This window comes from Colletes latitarsis, unplaced genomic scaffold, assembly GCF_051014445.1.
Source record: "Colletes latitarsis isolate SP2378_abdomen unplaced genomic scaffold, iyColLati1 scaffold0013, whole genome shotgun sequence".
NCBI lineage: Eukaryota > Metazoa > Arthropoda > Insecta > Hymenoptera > Colletidae > Colletes > Colletes latitarsis.
In genome coordinates, this window is record NW_027488368.1 from 17449206 (window position 1) to 17467477 (window position 18272).

Below are 18272 nucleotides of genomic sequence, written 5' to 3' on the forward strand. Positions count from 1 at the left end.
GATGAGTGAAAATCCCAGGGCTAACCTGGACCTAACATGCGTTATCCTCTAAAATATTGATCGAAACCAGGTTTAATCGACTGTTTCAGTGTGGTACCACATTACTACGTGATCCAAACCAGAAAAAACCCAGGATCAGTCCAACAAGTATGTGAAAAACGCGAAAGTATGAGCCTGATGAGGGCGAATCCCAGACCTATCCCAAACCTAACTTGCGTTATCCTCTAAAATATTGATCGAAACCAGGTTTAATTGACCGTTTGAGTGTGGTACCTCATTACTACGTGATCCAAACCAGAAAAAACCCAGGATCCATTCAACAAGTATGTGAAGAATGCGAAAGTATGAGTCTGATCAGTGAAAATCTCAGGCCTTACCTAGACCTAACTTGCGTTGTCCTCTAAAATAGTGATGGAAACCAGGTTTGATTGACTGTTTCAGTGTGGTACTACATTACTACGTGATGCAATCCAGAAAAAGCCCAGGATCTAGCCATCAAGTATGAGAAATATGCGAAAGAATGAGCCTGATGAGAGCAAATCCCAGACCTAACCTAGACCTAACATGCGTTATCCTCTAAAATATTGAGCGAAACCTGGCTTAATCGACTGTTTCAGTGTGGTTCCACATTACTACGTGATCCAAACCAGAAAATAACTCAGGATCCGTTCAACAAGTATGTGAAGAATGCGAAAGTATGAGTCTGATGAGTGAAAATCCCAGGCCTAACCTAGACCTAACATGCGTTATCTTCAAAAATATTGATCGAAACCTGGTTTAATCGACTGTTTCAGTGTGGTACCACATTACTATGTGATCCAAACCAGAAAATAACCCAGGATCTAGCCATCAAGTATGAGAAATATGCGAAAGAATGAGCCTGATGAGAGCAAATCCCAGACCTAACCAAGACCTAACATGCGTTATCCTCTAAAATATTGATCCAAACCAGGTATAATGGACTGCTTCAGTGTGGTACCACACTACTACGTGATCCAAACCAGAAAAAACCCAGGATCTGTTCAACAAGTATGTGAAAAACGCGAAAGTATGAGTCTGATGAGGTCAAATCCCAGACCTATCCCAGACTTAACTTGCGTTATCCTCTAAAATATTGATCGAAACCAGGTTTAATCAACTGTTGCAGCGTGGTACCACATTACTACGTGATACAATCCAGAAATAGCCCAGGATTTAGCCATGAAGTATGAGAAATATGCGAAAGTATGAGCCTGATGAGGGCAAATCCTAGACCTAACCCAAACCTAACATGCGTTATCCTCTAAAATATTTATCAAGACCAGGTTTAATTGAATGTTTCAGTGTGGTACCACATTACTACGTGATACAATCCAGAAGAAGCCCAGGATCTAGCCATCAAGCATGAGAAATATGCGAAAGAATGAGCCTGATGACAGCAAATCCCAGACCTATCCTAGACCTAACATGCGTTATCCTCTAAAGTATTGATCGAAACCAGGTTTAATTGACTGTTTCTGCGTGGTACCACATTACTACGTGATACAATCCAGAAACAGCCCAGGATCTAGCCATGAAGTATGAGAGATATGCGAAAGTATGAGCCTGATGAGGGCAAATCCTAGACCTAACCCAGACCTAACATGCGTTATCCTCCAAAATATTTATCATGACCAGGTTTAATTGATTGTTTCAGTGTGGTCCCACATTACTACGTGATCCAAACCAGAAAAAACCCAGGATCCGTTCAACAAGTATGTGAAGAATGCGAAAGTATGAGTCTGATGAGTGAAAATCTCAGGCCTTACCTAGACCTAACTTGCGTTGTCCTCTAAAATATTGATGGAAACCAGGTTTAATTGACTGTTTCAGTGTTGTACTTCATTACTACGTGATGCAATCCAGAAAAAGCCCAGGATCTGTTCAACATGTATGAGAAATATGCGAAAGAAAGAGCCTGATGAGAGCAAATCCCAGACCTAACCTAGACCTAACATGAATTATTCTCTAAAATATTGATCGAAACCAGGTTTAATTGACTGTTTCAGTGTGGTCCCACATTACTACGTGATCCAAACCAGAAACAACCCAGGATCGGTTCAACAAGTATGTGAAGAATGCGAAAGTTTGAGTCTGATGAGTGAAAATCGCAGGCCTAACCTAGACCTAACATGCGTTATCCTCTAAAATATTGATCGAAACATGGTTTAATCGACTGTTTCAGTGTGGTACCACATTACTATGTGATCCAAACCAGAAAATAACCCAGGATCTGTTCAAGGAGTATGTGAAGTTTGCGAAAGTATGAGTCTGATGAGGTCAAATCCCAGACCTATCCCAGACCTAACTTGCGTTATCCTCTAAAATTTTGATCGAAACCAGGTTTAATCGACTGTTTCAGTGTGGTACCACATTACTACGTGATCCAAACCAGAAAAAAACCCAGGATCCGTTCAACAAGTATGTGAAGAATGCGAAAGTATGAGTCTGATGAGTGAAAATCCCAGACCTAACCTAGACCTAACATGCGTTATCCTCTGAAATATTGATCCAAACCAGGTTTAATGGACAGTTTCAGTGTGGTACCACACTACTACGTGATCCAAACCAGAAAAAGACCCAGGATCTGTTCAACAAGTATGTGAAATACGCGAAAGTATGAGCCTGATGAGGGCAAATCCCAGACATATCCCAGACCTAACTTGCGTTGTCCTCTAAGATATTGATGGAAACCAGATTTAATTGACTGTTTCAGTGAGGTACCACATTACTACCTGATCCAAACCAGAAAAAACCCATGATCTGTTCAACAAGTATGTGAAGTGTGCGAAAGTATGAGTCTGATGAGGTCAAATCCCAGACCTATCCCAGACCTAACTTGCGTTATCCTCTAAAATTTTGATCGAAACCAGGTTTAATCGACTGTTTCAGTGTGGTACCACATTACTACGTGCTCCAAGCCAGAAAAAACCCAGGATCCGTTCAACAAGTATGTGAAGAATGCGAAAGTATGAGTCTGATGAGTGAAAATCCCAGACCTAACCTAGACCTAACATGCGTTATCCTCTAAAATATTGATCCAAACCAGGTTTAATGGACTGTTTCAGTGTGGTACCACATTACTATGTGATCCAAACCAGAAAATAACCCAGGATCTAGCCATCAATTATGAGAAATATGCGAAAGAATGAGCCTGATGAGAGCAAATCCCAGACCTAACCTAGACCTAACATGAATTATTCTCTAAGATATTGATTCGAAACCAGGTATAATTGACTGTTTCAGTGAGGTACCACATTACTACGTGATCCAAACCAGAAAAAACCCTTGATCTGTTCAACAAGTATGTGAAAAACGCGAAAGTATGAGTCTGATGAGTGAAAATCCCAGGGCTAACCTGGACCTAACATGCGTTATCCTCTAAAATATTGATCGAAACCAGGTTTAATCGACTGTTTCAGTGTGGTACCACATTACTACGTGATCCAAACCAGAAAAAACCCAGGATCAGTCCAACAAGTATGTGAAAAACGCGAAAGTATGAGCCTGATGAGGGCGAATCCCAGACCTATCCCAAACCTAACTTGCGTCATCCTCTAAAATATTGATCGAAACCAGGTTTAATTGACCGTTTCAGTGTGGTACCTCATTACTACGTGATCCAAACCAGAAAAAACCCAGGATCCATTCAACAAGTATGTGAAGAATGCGAAAGTATGAGTCTGATCAGTGAAAATCTCAGGCCTTACCTAGACCTAACTTGCGTTGTCCTCTAAAATAGTGATGGAAACCAGGTTTGATTGACTGTTTCAGTGTCGTACTACATTACTACGTGATGCAATCCAGAAAAAGCCCAGGATCTAGCCATCAAGTATGAGAAATATGCGAAAGAATGAGCCTGATGAGAGCAAATCCCAGACCTAACCTAGACCTAACATGGGTTATCCTCTAAAATATTGAGCGAAACCTGGCTTAATCGACTGTTTCAGTGTGGTTCCACATTACTACGTGATCCAAACCAGAAAATAACTCAGGATCCGTTCAACAAGTATGTGAAGAATGCGAAAGTATGAGTCTGATGAGTGAAAATCCCAGGCCTAACCTAGACCTAACATGCGTTATCTTCAAAAATATTGATCGAAACCTGGTTTAATCGACTGTTTCAGTGTGGTACCACATTACTATGTGATCCAAACCAGAAAATAACCCAGGATCTAGCCATCAAGTATGAGAAATATGCGAAAGAATGAGCCTGATGAGAGCAAATCCCAGACCTAACCTAGACCTAACATGAATTATTCTCTAAGATATTGATTCGAAACCAGGTATAATTGACTGTTTCAGTGTGGTCCCACATTACTACGTGATCCAAACCAGAAAAAACCCAGGATCCGTTCAACAAGTATGTTGAAGAATGCGAAAGTATGAGTCTGATGAGTGAAAATCCCAGGCCTAACCTAGACCTAACATGCGTTATCCTCTAAAATATTGATCGAAACCTGGTTTAATCGACTGTTTCAGTGTGGTTCCACATTACTACGTGATCCAAACCAGAAAATAACTCAGGATCTGTTCAAGGAGTATGTGAAGTGTGCGAATGTATGAGTCTGATGAGGTCAAATCCCAGACCTATCCCAGACCTAACTTGCGTTATCCTCTAAAATTTTGATCGAAACCAGGTTTAATCGACTGTTTCAGTGTGGTACCACATTACTACGTGATCCAAACCAGAAAAAACCCAGGATCCGTTCAACAAGTATGTGAAGAATGCGAAAGTATGAGTCTGATGAGTGAAAATCCCAGGCCTAACCTAGACCTAACATGCGTTATCTTCAAAAATATTGATCGAAACCTGGTTTAATCGACTGTTTCAGTGTGGTACCACATTACTATGTGATCCAAACCAGAAAATAACCCAGGATCTAGCCATCAAGTATGAGAAATATGCGAAAGAATGAGCCTGATGAGAGCAAATCCCAGACCTAACCTAGACCTAACATGAATTATTCTCTAAGATATTGATCGAAACCAGGTTTAATCGACTGTTTCAGTGTGGTACCACATTACTACGTGATCCAAACCAGAAAAAACCCAGGATCCGTTTACAAGTATGTGAAGAATGCGAAAGTATGAGTCTGATGAGTTAAAATCCCAGGCCTAACCTAGACCTACCATGCGTTATCCACAAAAATATTGATCGAAACCTGGTTTAATCGACTGTTTCAGTGTGGTACCACGTTACTATGTGATCCAAACCAGAAGATAACCCAGGATCTGTTCAACGAGTATGTGAAAAACGCGAAAGTATGAGCCTGATGAGGGCAAATCCCAGACATATCCCAGACCTAACTTGCGTTGTCCTCTAAGATATTGATGGAAACCAGGTTTAATTGACAGTTTCAGTGTTGTACTTCATTACTACGTGATGCAATCCAGAAAAAGCCCAGGATCTAGCCATCAAGTATGAGAAATATGCGAAAGTATGAGTCTGATGAGTGAAAATCCCAGTGCAAACCTAGTCCTAACATGCGTTATCCACTAAAATATTGATCGAAGCCAGCTTTAATCGACTGTTTCAGTGTGGTATCACACTACTACGTGATCCAAACCAGAAAAAACCCAGGATCTGTTCAACGAGTATGTGAAAAACGCGAAAGTATGAGTCTGATGAGTGAAAATCCCAGGCCTAACCTAGACCTAACATGCGTTATCTTCAAAAATATTGATCGAAACCTGGTTTAATCGACTGTTTCAGTGTGGTACCACATTACTATGTGATCCAAACCAGAAAATAACCCAGGATCTAGCCATCAAGTATGAGAAATATGCGAAAGAATGAGCCTGATGAGAGCAAATCCCAGACCTAACCTAGACCTAACATGAATTATTCTCTAAGATATTGATTCGAAACCAGGTATAATTGACTGTTTCAGTGTGGTCCCACATTACTACGTGATCCAAACCAGAAAAAACCCAGGATCCGTTCAACAAGTATGTTGAAGAATGCGAAAGTATGAGTCTGATGAGTGAAAATCCCAGGCCTAACCTAGACCTAACATGCGTTATCCTCTAAAATATTGATCGAAACCTGGTTTAATCGACTGTTTCAGTGTGGTTCCACATTACTACGTGATCCAAACCAGAAAATAACTCAGGATCTGTTCAAGGAGTATGTGAAGTGTGCGAATGTATGAGTCTGATGAGGTCAAATCCCAGACCTATCCCAGACCTAACTTGCGTTATCCTCTAAAATTTTGATCGAAACCAGGTTTAATCGACTGCTTCAGTGTGGTACCACATTACTACGTGATCCAAACCAGAAAAAACCCAGGATCCGTTCAACAAGTATGTGAAGAATGCGAAAGTATGAGTCTGATGAGTTAAAATCCCAGGCCTAACCTAGACCTAACATGCGTTATCTTCAAAAATATTGATCGAAACCTGGTTTAATCGACTGTTTCAGTGTGGTACCACATTACTATGTGATCCAAACCAGAAAATAACCCAGGATCTAGCCATCAAGTATGAGAAATATGCGAAAGAATGAGCCTGATGAGAGCAAATCCCAGACCTAACCTAGACCTAACATGAATTATTCTCTAAGATATTGATCGAAACCAGGTTTAATCGAATGTTTCAGTGTGGTACCACATTACTACGTGATCCAAACCAGAAAAAACCCAGGATCCGTTTACAAGTATGTGAAGAATGCGAAAGTATGAGTCTGATGAGTTAAAATCCCAGGCCTAACCTAGACCTAACATGCGTTATCCACAAAAATATTGATCGAAACCTGGTTTAATCGACTGTTTCAGTGTGGTACCACGTTACTATGTGATCCAAACCAGAAGATAACCCAGGATCTGTTCAACGAGTATGTGAAAAACGCGAAAGTATGAGCCTGATGAGGGCAAATCCCAGACATATCCCAGACCTAACTTGCGTTGTCCTCTAAGATATTGATGGAAACCAGGTTTAATTGACAGTTTCAGTGTTGTACTTCATTACTACGTGATGCAATCCAGAAAAAGCCCAGGATCTAGCCATCAAGTATGAGAAATATGCGAAAGTATGAGTCTGATGAGTGAAAATCCCAGTGCAAACCTAGTCATGCGAAGCCAGGTTTAATCGACTGTTTCAGTGTGGTATCACACTACTACGTGATCCAAACCAGAAAAAACCCAGGATCTGTTCAACGAGTATGTGAAAAACGCGAAAGTATGAGCCTGATGAGGGCAAATCCCAGACATATTCCAGACCTAACTTGCGTTGTCCTCTAAAATATTGATCGAAACCAGGTTTAATTGACAGTTTCAGTGTGGTACCACATTACTACGTGATCCAAACCAGAAAAAACTCAGGATCAGTTCAACAAGTATGTGAAGAATGCGAAAGTATGAGTCTGATGAGTAAAAATCCCAGGGCTATACTAGACCTAACATGCGTTATCCTCAAAAATATTGATCGAAACCAGGTTTAATCGACTGTTTCAGTGTGGTATCACACTACTACGTGACCCAAGCCAGAAAAATCCCATGATCTGTTCAACAAGTATCTGAAAAACCCGAAAGTATGAGCCCGATGAGGGCAAATCCCAGACCTAACTTGCGTTATCCTCTAAAATATTGATCGAAACCAGGTTTAATCGTCTGTTTCAGTGTGATACCACATTACTACGTGATCCAAACCAGAAAAAACCCAGGATCAGTTCAACAAGTATGTGAAGAATGCGAAAGTATGAGTCTGATGAGTGAAAATCCCAGGCCTAACCTAGACCTAACATGCGTTATCCTCAAAAATATTGATCGAAACCTGGTTTAATCGACTGTTTCAGTGTGGTACCACATTACTACGTGATCCAAACCAGAAAAAACTCAGGATCAGTTCAACAAGTATGTGAAGAATGCGAAAGTATGAGTCTGATGAGTAAAAATCCCAGGGCTATACTTGACCTAACATGCGTTATCCTCAAAAATATTGATCGAAACCAGGTTTAATCGACTGTTTCAGTGTGGTACCACATTACTACGTGATCCAAACCAGAAAAAGCCCAGGATCAGTCCAACAAGTATGTGAAAAACGCGAAAGTATGAGCCTGATGAGGGCAAATCCCAGACATATTCCAGACCTAACTTGCGTTGTCCTCTAAGATATCGATCGAAACCAGGTTTAATCGACCGTTTCAGTGTGGTACCACATTACTACGAGATCCAAACCAGAAAAAACCCAGGATCTGTTCAACGAGTATGTGAAGTGTGCGAAAGTATGAGTCTCATGAGGTCAAATCCCAGACCTATCCCGGACCTAGCTTGCGTTATCCTCTAAAATATTGATCGAAACCAGGTTTAATCGACTGTTTCAGTGTGGTACCACATTACTACGTGATCCAAACCAGAAAAAACCCAGGATCAGTTCAACAAGTATGTGAAGAATGCGAAAGTATGAGTCTGATGAGTGAAAATCCCAGGCCTAACCTAGACCTAACATGCGTTATCCTCAAAAATATTGATCGAAACCTGGTTTAATCGACTGTTTCAGTGTGGTACCACATTACTACGCGATACAAACCAGAAAAAACTCAGGATCAGTTCAGCAAGTATGTGAAGAATGCGAAAGTATGAGTCTGATGAGTAAAAATCCCAGGGCTATACTAGACCTAACATGAGTTATCCTCAAAAATATTGATCGAAACCAGGTTTAATCGACTGTTTCAGTGTGGTATCACACTACTACGTGACCCAAACCAGAAAAATCCCATGATCTGTTCAACAAGTATCTGAAAAACGCGAAAGTATGAGCCCGATGAGGGCAAATCCCAGACCTATCCCAGACCTAACTTGCGTTGTCCTCTAAAATATTGGTCGAAACCAGGTTTAATTGACAGTTTCAGTGTGGTACCTCATTACTACGTGATCCAAACCAGAAAAAACCCAGGATCCATTCAACAAGTATGTGAAGGATGCGAAAGTATGAGTCTGATCAGTGAAAATCTCAGGCCTTACCTAGACCTAACTTGCGTTGTCCTCTAAAATATTGATGGAAACCAGGTTTCATTGACTGTTTCAGTGTGGTACTACATTACTACGTGATGCAATCCAGAAAAAGCCCAGGATCTAGCCATCAAGTATGAGAAATATGCGAAAGAATGAGCCTGATGAGAGCAAATCCCAGACCTAACCTAGACCTAACATGCGTTATCCTCTAAAATATTGAGCGAAACCAGGTTTAATGGACTGTTTCAGTGTGGTACCACACTACTTCGTGATCCAAACCAGAAAAAACCTAGGATCTGTTCAACAAGTATGTGAAAAGCGCGAAACTGTGAGCCTGATGAGGGCAAATCTTAGACCTAACCCAGACCTAAGATGCGTTATCCTCTAAAATATTTATCCAGACCAGGTTTCATTGAATGTTTCAGTGTGGTACCACTTTACTACGTGATCCGCTCCAGAACTAGCCCAGGATCTAGCCATGAAGTATGAGAAATATGCGAAAGTAAGAGCCTGATGAGGGCAAATCCTAGACCTAACCTAGACCTAACATGCGTTATCCTCTAAAATATTGAGCGAAACCAGGTTTAATGGACTGTTTCAGTGTGGTACCACACTACTACGTGATCCAAACCAGAAAAATACCCAGGATCTGTTCAACAAGTATGTGAAAGACGCGAAAGTATGAGCCTGATGAGGGCAAATCCCAGACATATCCCAGACCTAACTTGCGTTGTCCCCTAAGATATTGATGGAAACCAGGTGTAATTGACTGTTTCAGTGTGGTACCACATTACTACGTGATCCAAACCAGAAAAAACCCAGGATCCGTTCAACAAGTATGTGAAGAATGCGAAAGTATGAGTCTGATGAGTGAAAATCCCAGGGCTAACCTAGACCTAACATGCGTTATCCTCCAAGGTATTGATCGAAACCAGGTTTAATCGACTGTTTCAGTGTGGTACAACATTACTACGTGATCCAAACCAGAAAAAACCCAGGATCTGTTCAACGAGTATGTGAAGTGTGCGAAAGTATGAGTCTCATGAGGTCAAATCCCAGACCTATCCCGGACCTAGCTTGCGTTATCCTCTAAAATATTGATCGAAACCAGGTTTAATCGACTGTTTCAGTGTGGTACCACATTACTACGTGATCCAAACCAGAAAAAACCCAGGATCAGTTCAACAAGTATGTGAAGAATGCGAAAGTATGAGTCTGATGAGTGAAAATCCCAGGCCTAACCTAGACCTAACATGCGTTATCCTCAAAAATATTGATCGAAACCTGGTTTAATCGACTGTTTCAGTGTGGTACCACATTACTACGCGATACAAACCAGAAAAAACTCAGGATCAGTTCAGCAAGTATGTGAAGAATGCGAAAGTATGAGTCTGATGAGTAAAAATCCCAGGGCTATACTAGACCTAACATGAGTTATCCTCAAAAATATTGATCGAAACCAGGTTTAATCGACTGTTTCAGTGTGGTATCACACTACTACGTGACCCAAACCAGAAAAATCCCATGATCTGTTCAACAAGTATCTGAAAAACGCGAAAGTATGAGCCCGATGAGGGCAAATCCCAGACCTATCCCAGACCTAACTTGCGTTGTCCTCTAAAATATTGGTCGAAACCAGGTTTAATTGACAGTTTCAGTGTGGTACCTCATTACTACGTGATCCAAACCAGAAAAAACCCAGGATCCATTCAACAAGTATGTGAAGGATGCGAAAGTATGAGTCTGATCAGTGAAAATCTCAGGCCTTACCTAGACCTAACTTGCGTTGTCCTCTAAAATATTGATGGAAACCAGGTTTCATTGACTGTTTCAGTGTGGTACTACATTACTACGTGATGCAATCCAGAAAAAGCCCAGGATCTAGCCATCAAGTATGAGAAATATGCGAAAGAATGAGCCTGATGAGAGCAAATCCCAGACCTAACCTAGACCTAACATGCGTTATCCTCTAAAATATTGAGCGAAACCAGGTTTAATGGACTGTTTCAGTGTGGTACCACACTACTTCGTGATCCAAACCAGAAAAAACCTAGGATCTGTTCAACAAGTATGTGAAAAGCGCGAAACTGTGAGCCTGATGAGGGCAAATCTTAGACCTAACCCAGACCTAAGATGCGTTATCCTCTAAAATATTTATCCAGACCAGGTTTCATTGAATGTTTCAGTGTGGTACCACTTTACTACGTGATCCGCTCCAGAACTAGCCCAGGATCTAGCCATGAAGTATGAGAAATATGCGAAAGTAAGAGCCTGATGAGGGCAAATCCTAGACCTAACCTAGACCTAACATGCGTTATCCTCTAAAATATTGAGCGAAACCAGGTTTAATGGACTGTTTCAGTGTGGTACCACACTACTACGTGATCCAAACCAGAAAAATACCCAGGATCTGTTCAACAAGTATGTGAAAGACGCGAAAGTATGAGCCTGATGAGGGCAAATCCCAGACATATCCCAGACCTAACTTGCGTTGTCCCCTAAGATATTGATGGAAACCAGGTGTAATTGACTGTTTCAGTGTGGTACCACATTACTACGTGATCCAAACCAGAAAAAACCCAGGATCCGTTCAACAAGTATGTGAAGAATGCGAAAGTATGAGTCTGATGAGTGAAAATCCCAGGGCTAACCTAGACCTAACATGCGTTATCCTCCAAGGTATTGATCGAAACCAGGTTTAATCGACTGTTTCAGTGTGGTACAACATTACTACGTGATCCAAACCAGAAAAAACCCATGATCTGTTCAACAAGTATGTGAAAAACGCGAAAGTATGAGTCTGATGAGTGAAAATCCCAGGGCTAACCTAGACCTAACATGCGTTATCCTCTAAAATATTGATCGAAACCAGGTTTAATCGACTGTTTCAGTGTGGTACCACATTACTACGTGCCCCAAACCAGAAAAAACCAATGATCTGTTCAACAAGTATGTGAAAAACGCGAAACTGTGAGCCTGATGAGGGCAAATCTTAGACCTAACCCAGACCTAAGATGCGTTATCCTCTAAAATATTTATCCAGACCAGGTTTCATTGAATGTTTCAGTGTGGTACCACTTTACTACGTGATCCACTCCAGAACTAGCCCAGGATCTAGCCATGAAGTATGAGAAATATGCGAAAGAATGAGCCTGATGAGAGCAAATCCCAGACCTAACCTAGACCTAACATGAATTATTCTTTAAAATATTGATCGAAACCAGGTTTAATTGACTGTTTCAGTGTGGTACCACACTACTACGTGATCCAAACCAGAAAAAACCCAGGATCTGTTCAACAAGTATGTGAAAAACGCGAAAGTATGAGCCTGATGAGGGCAAGTCCCAGACCTATCCCAGACCTAACTTGCGTTGTTCTCTAAGATATTGATGGAAACCAGGTTTAATTGACTGTTTCAGTGTTGTACTTCATTACTACGTGATGCAATCCAGAGAAAGCCCAGGATCTAGCCATCAAGTATGAGAAATATGCGAAAGAATGAGCCTGATGAGAGCAAATCCCAGACCTAACCTAGACCTAACATGAATTATTCTCTAAAATATTGATCGAAACCAGGTTTAATTGACTGTTTCAGTGTGGTCCCACATTACTACGTGATCCAAACCAGAAAAAACCCATGATCCGTTCAACAAGTAAGTGAAGAATGCGAAAGTATGAGTCTGATGAGTGAAAATCCTAGACCTAACCTAGACCTAACATGCGTTATCCTCAAAAATATTGATCGAAACCTGGTTTAATCGACTGTTTCAGTGTGGTACCACATTACAATGTGATCCAAACCAGAAAATAACCCAGGATCTGTTCAACGAGTATGTGAAGTGTGCGAAAGTATGAGTCTGATGAGGTCAAATCCCAGACCAATCCCAGACTTAACTTTTTTTTTTTTTTTTTTTTGTCGTGGGGAAAATCTTCGAAAGACTCCCTCCCACCTCCTTGGGGAGAGGTGGGAGGGGTGTGTGGGATTCCCCGCGCCCGTACAACGACAGGCGCGGGACCTACCCACTAAAAACCCCACGGTGACCCTTCGGCACGCTTTGGGAGGATACCGGGAATCGCTCGAAGCATTCTTCCGGTATCCTCCCCGTGTCCGCGCTTTCGCGCCCATCCCCCGGGGGGACAATCGGTCCCCCCAGTAGACACACTGCCTCATAGCGGCGGGACGGGGCCACTCCATCCCGCCGCTATCCGTCCCGGGGCCGCGTTTAGTGGCGGCTGCGAGCCCGAACTCGCAACCGCCCGCGACCCCGTTTCCACCCCTCGGCGGCCGGGCGTTCATGGCCGCACCAGACCGCCGAGGGTGCCTCCCCTTGCGTCGGACCGGTAGGTGGAGGCACTCCTACCCCCAACCGGTCCGACCCGACGCCGCCTGGCGGGAGGAGGGTCCCCTCAGGACACCCCTCCCAGCCTAGGTCATCCGCCACGCCGAGGCGGCCGCCCGCGACGCCTCGCGACCGGGCGACGACCTCGGGCCACCGCACGAGCGCGAGCTTCAGCGCGCCGCTGAAGCTCGCGCTCCCTCCCCGCGGCCTCCTTCTGCAACATTACGTTCTCGCAGAAGGAGGCCACGGCCCTCCACTTCTCCTCGCTGCCGAGCATGGCGCGCACCACGCCCGGCAGCGAGACATCCCGCCCGACGACGCCGACCAGGACACGGCGCTCCCCCTCCCACGCGGGGCATACCTCCAGGGTATGATCCGCCGTGTCCTGCTCAGCGTCGCAGTGGCAGCAACGCGCCGTCGGCTCCTTCCCTATCCGGCACAGGTATCTTCCGAAGCTGCCATGCCCGGAAAATACCTGTGCCAGCCGGTAGGTGAGGCTGCCATGGCCTCTGTCTAGCCACTCTTTCAGGAGTGGCCGAACAGCCCCGACAGTCCGGTGCCCCGCGGTTGGCAGAGCCAGCCGCTCCTGCCACGCGAGCAACACGGACTGCCGGGCCTGGCGCTTCAAATCGCCCCAAGCAGGTTCCTGCCCGCCCGGGACCGCCCCCACCCTCGCGCGACGGTCGACGCGGTGCCGGTACATCGCCGCGTGCGACCGCGCGAGCAGGTCCATGGGCGGCATCCCCGCTAGAACCGTCGCCGCCTCATGTGACATGGTCCGATACCCGCGGACGACCCTGAGCGCCATGCGCCTCTGCACCCGACGCAGCATAGTCATGCTGCGCCGGGAGGCAGCCAGGTCGTCCGCCCAGACGGGGGCCCCGTATAGGGCCACCGACTGGACCATTGCCACATAGAGGCGACGAACTCGGCCCGCCGGGCCCCCCAGGTTGGGCAGGATCCGGCCCAGAGCCGCAACCATCCTTTCCAACCGGGGGACCAGGCAGCGGAAATGCTTCTCGAAACGCCAGTGGCTATCGAGGATCAGCCCCAGATACCTGATCTGGGGCTTCACCTCGATGTCAGCCCCACCCATCCGAATCAGAGGGGGTGGCGGATCCTGCCGAGGTGAATGAAACGCAATCACCTCGGTCTTATGGACCGCCACCGTCATCCCCATCCCCCTGATCCGGTCGACGACGCGTTGCGACCCCTCCTCCGCGCGACGCATGGCCCTCCCCCAGTGCGCCCCGACGGCCAGCACCAGTGTGTCATCCGCATAACACACCGTGCTGACGCCGTCGGGGAGGCCGGCCCGCAACACCGAGTCGTACGCGATGTTCCACAGGAGTGGCCCAAGGACCGATCCCTGCGGAACACCGCAGTACACCTCCCTCCGCATATCACCATCCCGGCCCGGATACTCGATCCACCTGCCGCGGAGATAATCCCCGACGACCGCCCTGTGACAAGGGGGGACTCGATGATATTCGAGCCCCCTCCTTATCCCTTCCCAGGGGAGGGTGTTAAAGGCATTGGCAATATCCAAGGATATTGCCAATGCCACCCCTCCCCGGGAGACGGCCGCCTCCGAGAGGGCCCTCACACGACCTATCGCGTCGATAGTCGATCGGCCCCCCCGGAAACCGAACTGGCAGTCGGCCAGACCGGGATCACCCCGCGACAGGTGCTCGACGAGGCGGGCAGCAATCACACGCTCGAAGAGCTTGCCCACCTCGTCGAGGAGACAAATGGGCCGGTATGCGGAGGGAGACTCCGCGGGCCGACCCTCCTTCTGGAGGAGGACCATCCTCGCCACCTTCCAACTGGGGGGGAATCGCCCGTCCCTCAGGCAGCGGTCGAACAACCGCCTGAGGTCGGCCCCAAGGACGCCCTGGGTCAAGACCCAAACCCGGCCGGGCACACCATCCGGACCCGGGGCCGTGTTACGAACCCCGAGCCGTCTGATGGCCGCTGCCAGCTCCTCCTGCGTGACCCCCAGCTCGGCCGTCCACTCCACTGGGACAGCCGCCGCCGCCGGAGGACGCGGTCCCCTCTCCCCAATTGGGAAGAGTGTATTGACCACGTCCTCCAGCAGCCGGGGGTCAAGACCCTCGGTGACGGGGGGCGCCCACGGGCGGAGCTTATTCAGCACCACCTTATATGGGCGCCCCCATGGATCGTCATCAAGGGTCTGGAGGAGCTCCTTCCATGCCTGGGTCTTGGCCCGTTTGATGGCGACCTGCAGAGCAACCCGCGCCACGCGGTATGCTCCATACAGGTCATCAGCTGCCCTCGCTCGCGCCTCGCCGTCGCCTGTACGTTGACGACGGCGCGCGCGGGTGTACTGGCGTCGGGCGCGGACAGTCGCGACTCGCAACTCCGCGATCGCGTCCGACCACCAGTACACCGCCCGGCGAGGAGAAGCCCGCCCGACCCGAGGCATCGCCGCGTCGCAAATACCCGCGACCAATGCTCCGAGCCGGGCGACCTCCTCCTCTATGCTCGGCAACTCGGCCGCTCCCTGCGGCCAAGTTGCAGCGAGGGCAGCTGCCATCAGGGCGTCCTTGTCCAGGCGCCGAAGCGCCCAGCGGCGTGGTGGGGTGCCACGCAGGCGGCCGTGTCGGGATGCACTCGCGGCGGCAGAGACCTCCATCCGGATGTACCGGTGATCGGAGAGTGTCTCTGCCCCCGCGACCACGTGCCAACCCGACACCATGCGCACGGCGTTGGGGGTCGCGAATCCAACATCCACGATGGACCCCCCATATCGCCGCACGCATGTGTGCTCCGACCCCCGGTTCAATACCCGGAGGTCGAGCCCCGCCGCCCAATCGCCCAGGATCACGCCGCGAACGGAGGTCCTGGGGGATCCCCAAGCCACCGACTTGGCATTAAAATCCCCCAGGACCAGCACCGGCCGGGCCGCGTAGCGCTGCACGCATGCCGCGACCTCGGCCAGGTACAGCTCGAACGCAGCGTGACCGCTACGGGGCGAAATGTAGCACCCCACCACAGCGACTCCCCCCCAGTCCACGGCGACGAATCCCCGACCGCGCTCCAACAAGGAGAACGGTGGGGACCCGTCGCCCCCTCCCCATACCGTCGCCACCAAGCCGTCCGCGTCGCCCACCCAATGAGGGTGATCAGGGACGCGGTACGGCTCGGCGGCGACCGCCAGGCCAACCCCCCACTCCGCGAGGACTTGGGACATCAAGTCCTGTGCCGCGCGGCAGTGGTTGAGGTTGGCCTGGAGGAGGAGGAGGAGCGGCATTAATTAATGGCCGCGCCAGCCTCCTCCCGGCCGTCCGTCCCCGTAGCACCGTCCACCTCCATGGAGGACGATGCCACCGCCCTCGGCACCGGAGCCGGTGCAGCCCGCCTCTTCCTCTCCTTCCGGGAGGGGGGGGAGCACTTCTTGCTCCCCACCCTGTGATCGGCTGGCCTCCCCATGTCCGCACACAGCGGGCAGTGGGGGGCCGCCGAGCACTGGCTCGCACGGTGCTCTTTGGCACCGCAGCGGTAACACTGACCGCTGCGGTCCACCGGCGAGGTGCACCACTGCCTCACGTGCCCCAATTCGAGGCAGCGGTGACACTGGAGCGGGCGCGGCGCGAGGATTTCCACTCGCGCCGAAACCCACCCCATCAACACCCTCCCGGATTCCGCCACCTTACGGGCGGCGGAGAGGGGGCACCGGGCCCACACCGACCCGAGGCCGGAGGGCGACCTGCGGATCTCTCCGATCCGCAGGTCCTCCACAGGACAGTCCCCCGCCCTCGCAAGGGCACGGGACACATCCTGTGCGCTGACCGAGTCGTCCAGCCCACAAACACGCATCTCCGTGCGCTTCGTGGGCCGGGCGACCCGGACACCTCGCTCGCCCAGCTGCTCCCGGAGCCTCTGGGCGAGACGATCCGCCTTCGCGCCGCCTTCTGCACCGGGGATCTCCAGCAAGAGACCCCCGGTCACGGCCCTCTTCGCCCTCACGGAGGCGATGCCCAGCTCTTCCAGGGAGATATTCTCCCTGGCGAGCCGCATCGCCTCCGCGAGGGTCAGGTCGCCCCCCTGCGCAACGGTCAGCGTCACCGCTGCCGTTTTTGGGGGACGACCTGGTCGTGCCTTCCCGACCTTCGCGGCCTTTACCTTGGCCGCCGGCGGCGGAGGCGGATGCTGCGGTTGCGAGGCCTTCCTCGCCGCCCGCTTCGCCTTCCGCCCCACCACCTCACTCCACGGCACCCCCCCTTGGGAGGGTGCTGTGGAGGACGCGACCACCGCGACCACGGGTACACCACCCCCCTTGGGGGTCGCGACCCGGGGCCCTGGTGCCGCAACGCTGGGCGGAGCCTTCACTCCGCCCTTCTTTGCCTTCCCCGACTGTACCGGAACAGGTCGGGGAGGCACCGCCTTCCTGCTGACCGCTCTTCCGGCGAGGAGCTCCTCCCGGAAGGCGGCCAGCATGCCATCAATCATGTCCCCAATCCTCCTCAGAAGATCGTCTTCTGAGGAGGACGGGGACTTCTTCACGGGCGGAGTGCGGGTGGAGGGGCCCGCGGTGCCCCGCACCACTGCCGCCGCACTCCGCTTATTTACCTCCGCCGAGGGACGCGGCGGTGGAGGAGGAGGGAGGATGGGAGGGAGGGCCGCGCTGTTCCACAGCGCCTCTGCCCTCCTCCTCCCCTGTCGCTCCTCCTTCAACAGGAGCTGCAGACGGGCGTTCCGCCCTCTGAGCTCCCGCGCCGCCTCCCTCATTTCCTCCGCCGCGGCCTTCAGGGCCTCCGCGCCACCGCTTTTCTGCCCCTTAAAGGCGCAGGCAGCGGCGACTTTCTCCACCCGCCTCAGGGACGAGGAGATCCTCTCCGATATCTCCTCGGTCACCTCGTCCCTGAGGCAACTCAGCCTCACCGACGGGCTCATCGCCCCGCCCACCTCGACGACGGCCTGCCCCGCCCTCTTCCTC